Below are 5085 nucleotides of genomic sequence, written 5' to 3' on the forward strand. Positions count from 1 at the left end.
GTTTTAAAACTAAGCCACTATATCTTTTTTTTCTTTTCCGACCTTTTCGTTTCTATACTAGTTAAATAAACCGATGATACCTATTTTTCGTGTTTTTTTCTTGATTTATATTCTCAGAGCTTACGTACGAAAAATGTAAGCCCTACGCCTACTCCTTCTAATTTTCTCCAAAAATGTATGGGCTGAATCACTGTGCAGCGCTGCTGGCCCATTGTCCAGTGGAAGGAAAATCCGATTGAAATTTTAATTTGGTTTAGACCTCAAAGTGAATGCTCTCTAAAGTGAAAGAAATTAGGCAAATTTTTAATTGATAAAGGTAGTAACTTTTGCAGTAAAACTGTATCGATTTTCCTTAATTTCGTAGTTTAAACAATGAACGTAGATAATGAGTAGGGACAACTCGTTATAATTGCAGCGAATATGAGTAGCAGGGGCATGCCTTCTCTTTTGCCCTAGTACGCTTTTTGATTGGATGAAAAGAGAAGGCACGCCCTGGTTACTCACTTTCGTTACAGTTACATATAATGAGTTGTCCCTTCTTATTATCCACGTTCTTTGGTTCTTTATTAGAGCTGAAAGCAAAAATCTCAGATTTCCATTGAAAAAAAAATAGCAAAAGAGAAGGGCATACCTACTTTAAGTAGTAATACTTTGCCCAATTAAGTTTATTTTGAATTTTTGCAAGCAGATGCATGCATTTATTGCGCACATGAATGAGCGCTTTTTTGCACTTTAAGCAATATTCGTCCGAAGATGATAATATATGTAGAAGAGTGTCTATTAAAACAGCCTTCCAATTATTTTGCCGTCGGCCAACAAATGATCGTGCTGTGCCTCATAGGCCTACATAATTCCTCTTCGACATGCAAGTAAAATTTGTATTAGAACAAGAAGAGCCATAATTATTTCATTGAGTTTGTATATTACATACATACATACAATTTACATATGCACGTATATGAATTTTCAAGTATACGTTTACATTGTATTCAAAACATGGATTTTAATTGCAACACATTTGGATGCACTTTTAAAATTCAAATTACACAATAATCTTAACATATGCATGTATGAATTTATGTAAATACTAGCTGTACCCTGCCACGCTTTTCTGTGGCATATTCCTGTTACATGGATGATTAATTAATTACGTTTCATATGAGTTTGATTTTGTAATAAGTTCTTGTTCTTAAAGATTCTGGGAGACTATCAGGAAAGTAAACATTTTTTCCGTACCCTGTATAAAAGCTAAATTGGCATTTTTTCTATAATATTTTATTTGATTTCCCATTTATATAAATGATATACGGTTGTAAAAGTATTAAAGGCCTTCATACTATCCCCCGGCAATATTTTTCGATCACGTCAAACTGTTTTAGCGGTTTTTACAGGGTGCCGAAAAAAATGCTTACTTAATTCAAATACTCTCCCGGTGAGTGTTCATTATCGCATGGAATACATTGTACTTTTTTTCGGCATATACATCGTGATACGGTGTAATGTACATAGAAATAAAATCGATTTAGCTATTTTACAGGGTGTCGAAAAAAAATTTACACACTTGTGAGACTCTCCATATGAGTGAGGCAAATTAAACCTCCTTTTGTGATACGGCCTAATGTATGTAAGATCACGCGCCATTTTTTCATCAGAAATGAGGGATTACACATACGGGATCCGCGGGATTTGCGGGACTACAGAAAAAATAATAAAAAAAAGACGAATTCGTGTTGTGAACGAGCTTGCCAAAATGTTCGTCGTGCATGGCTGTATTAAATATACATCATTTTATAACCCAGTAGATAATTTTAGGAGTTAAAAGCCCTTCCGATACGCCTTCCTGAGAGTCAAGAGGCCTTCCACTCTACATTCCTTTCTCATTTCTTTTTTACATGGATTGGCATCAATTGAACGGCTTCGTCTTTCGCTACCCATAGAATGCCTTCTAGAAGGGCTTTTACAGGACATAGTTCAGAAGGCCTTTTGGAGGAGTTCGTTCAAAGTTGCTGCTTTAATTTATAAGATATATACATCTTTAAAGTATTTGCTGAAGGTTTATATCAAATATGTCTTATTGCAACTTAAAATGTAGATTGAAATTCATTTGCAATGCTAAATAACCTTAATTTATGCATTCGCGTAAATTGTAAATGGATAAGCCCTTCTGTAGGGAATTTATCAGCCCTTCATGGGAAGGCCTATTAGAATAACTTCGCTAAATTATCTTCTGGTAAATCATATGTTCAAACAAAAAAACGACAGTACTTTGGCTACGACGGGGGAAACTTTCGCAATGTGTTTTGAGGTTAGAAGTAAATCCTGACGTGATGGAGCATATTCGTGTTCAGCAACCCCAAAAACATATAAAGCAGCTGGTCTGGTTATATTAACCTTTCATCGATTTTTTTGTGTCCCTGCGTAATTGATTAAGATTTAAAAACTATGCATTGTGTCGAATTTAGAAGATGAAACTTTTAAGACTTTATCATTCCTTCGGAAATATTATCAAAAAAGTAAACCTAATTAAAAGTAAATACGTAGATTTTCTAAATCAAATCGTCTTTTTTACATATCAATTTGAATATAACAATTTAGAGGTGATTTTTTCAGTCCCGAAAATCCCGTGGATCCGCGGGATTGAGATTTTTATGCGGGATTGGATTCCCTACTTGTAACCTTTGGCTGGATACTGGAATATAATCACTGAAGTCACACGGCATGAGATCACTTATGCCACTTTAAAAGTAAAGGGCTCATATGCATCTACATATATATAAGTAGCTAATGTAAAGATTACTAAAAGCGTCATTAGCGCGATGATGCAATGAAAGTATGTGATGAAAGAATTCTAGAAATAGGTAATAAATATGTTGCTATGCATGTATGTATGTATGTACGAATGCTTGAAAAGGCTGTAATATATATGTATAGACTGATTTACTGAGAAACATTAATTTATTTTAAATACAAGAACAAGAAAAAAAATTTGTTAATTAAAAAAAAACGGTTACCGCAGCCGGTAGGATTCGAACCTACGCTCCCAGAGGGAATCTGATTTCGAGTCAAACGCCTTAACCACTCGGCCACGACTGCTTACAGCGTTTTGTTGTCCAATGACTAATACAAATACAGTTAGTTTGAAAACACAGAATGTGAGCGAATTTCGCACTGCATTATCGGCAAGTATTTTGTGGTTGCTTCTTTTGCTATGGTACAGCAGAAAAATAAAACATTTGTATGTAAGTGCGTACATAGCTGTGTTCGTATGGAAAAGTAGCTTATGTCAGGAAGCTGGCTTTAGTATAATGCGGCATTCGCCTTATTTTTTAAACGACAAGAAATTTTTTGACGAGATCTAATAAGAATACTGATTTCCAAGTATCGGAACAACTTCTGCACGTTTATTTGCCAAAAGTTCTTCAACGGCTCGGCGCCTGTGAGTCATTTGCAGTCGTATGCTGCGAATGCCGCATTATACTAAAGGCGGCCTTTCGACGTAAGATACTGTTCCGTACGAACACAGATATGTACCAACACAGCACAGATATAACCAAACAATTTTTTTTTTACATTTTTCCAGGTTAAAAATGTTCGTTATTTTTTTTTGTGTAAAAACAAATTTTCCTCGAAATATCGAACTTTTTAATCTAAATTTGTAGACAAATTTTGAATATGCAGTCCTATGGCTACGGTGGCCATATTTATGGCAGCCGAATACGGTACACAAAATTTATTTGCCAAATTTTTCCATAAAAGCTATAGGATTTTAAACTCTTTTTCAATGATCCTAGATTTATTAGCCCTGAAACAGTATCTTTATTTTACATATATTTTTCGATCTTTTGTGAAAGCAGCACATAAATATTCAGTTGTAGCATCACACATTTGTAGAATATTTTCCATAACTTTGAGCTCGGGACTTTTACCCCGCAAAATCTGTTACAAACATTCCAAGACAGGGAAATATAATGAAAATATTCGATTACGTTTGAAGCACGAGTGGTATTCAACGGATTATTTTCTGACTCGGATTTCGGCCAAGCACAACACAGTGAACGAGCTGAATTGCAGAGCGTAACTTGGAAAGGTTTCACTTCCCTTCCATCTTTGAGAACTTCTTCATTTTTACAACAGCCTTCTTATTTAGATGCTGAAAAACCTTTGATACAAACAGCAATCATTTTTTTGGTGTAATTTCGCCCAATGAATGTCTGCCCTCTTTACAAAATTTAAAATTACTTTCACACCGCGGCACGGACAGGTAATAGTATTCGAGAAAAAACAGCAAGCTATGTGTATTTTATTGTAGGTTTTGGAATCCATATACGTAAACAAAGTTTAAAATTTTAGAGTAAAATGTAAAGAAAAATGACTATTTAAAGAAGAGATTCTCGACAAAAGTAAGATCATCTGCTCTACTTCTGCTACCTGTTCAATATGATTTGCTCCATACAGAATATTCAACGTGAAATGCGTTGAAAAAACCTTTGAAAGCTAATACTAGAGCAATTTCTTTTAGAAACTTGAACAATAATCATTAACGTTTATTTTTGATTCATATCCAATCACCAAAATACCGAATACGCGACAAATACGGGACATTAAAAGAAATACAGAACTTTTGGCGTCCCGTATGAAATAAGTAAATTACCAGGTCAATGCGGTAAAATAGAGGACTGTCCCGTATAATACAGGACGGATGGTCACCGTACCTATGGCCCAAGAAATTTTCAATGTTGACAGCAGTCGTTGCTTGAGCTAATCTGCACTTTTACTAGCCTGCCAGGCCACTTGCTCACTTTGGTGAATACCACTATTTTGCTTAAATTTGAAGCAGAAAATTTATACACATTCTAAAATCTTTGCGATTGTAAAAATTTTCAATGCATTTGTCAAAAATTACACTAGCCTCATGAGCTTGTGAAATTTTATTCACCTCATACTTATCAAAAATTTACTCACCGCGAACTTTGTTACCGATTCGCAAACGCGCTAAGTTTGTAACTTTGATTTATATGGTTTTGGCTGTAGAATCAATAACACATATTTTTACAATAAATTAAATTGAATTTTTTAATTTGGAAA

The 5085-nt window shown here is 34.5% G+C and overlaps 1 non-coding gene across 1 annotated transcript; it reads right to left on the reverse strand.

Moving 5' to 3' along the window:
* Window positions 1–3011: 3011 nt before the first annotated feature.
* On the reverse strand, window positions 3012–3093 carry Trnas-cga. Its single transcript has one exon. It is a non-coding gene; the product is annotated as a tRNA-Ser (tRNA).
* Between the last annotated feature and the right edge of the window lie 1992 nt (window positions 3094–5085).

This window comes from Rhagoletis pomonella, unplaced genomic scaffold, assembly GCF_013731165.1.
Source record: "Rhagoletis pomonella isolate Grant_MI unplaced genomic scaffold, Rhpom_1.0 Rhpom_scaffold_00002, whole genome shotgun sequence".
Classification (NCBI taxonomy): Eukaryota; Metazoa; Arthropoda; class Insecta; order Diptera; family Tephritidae; genus Rhagoletis; species Rhagoletis pomonella.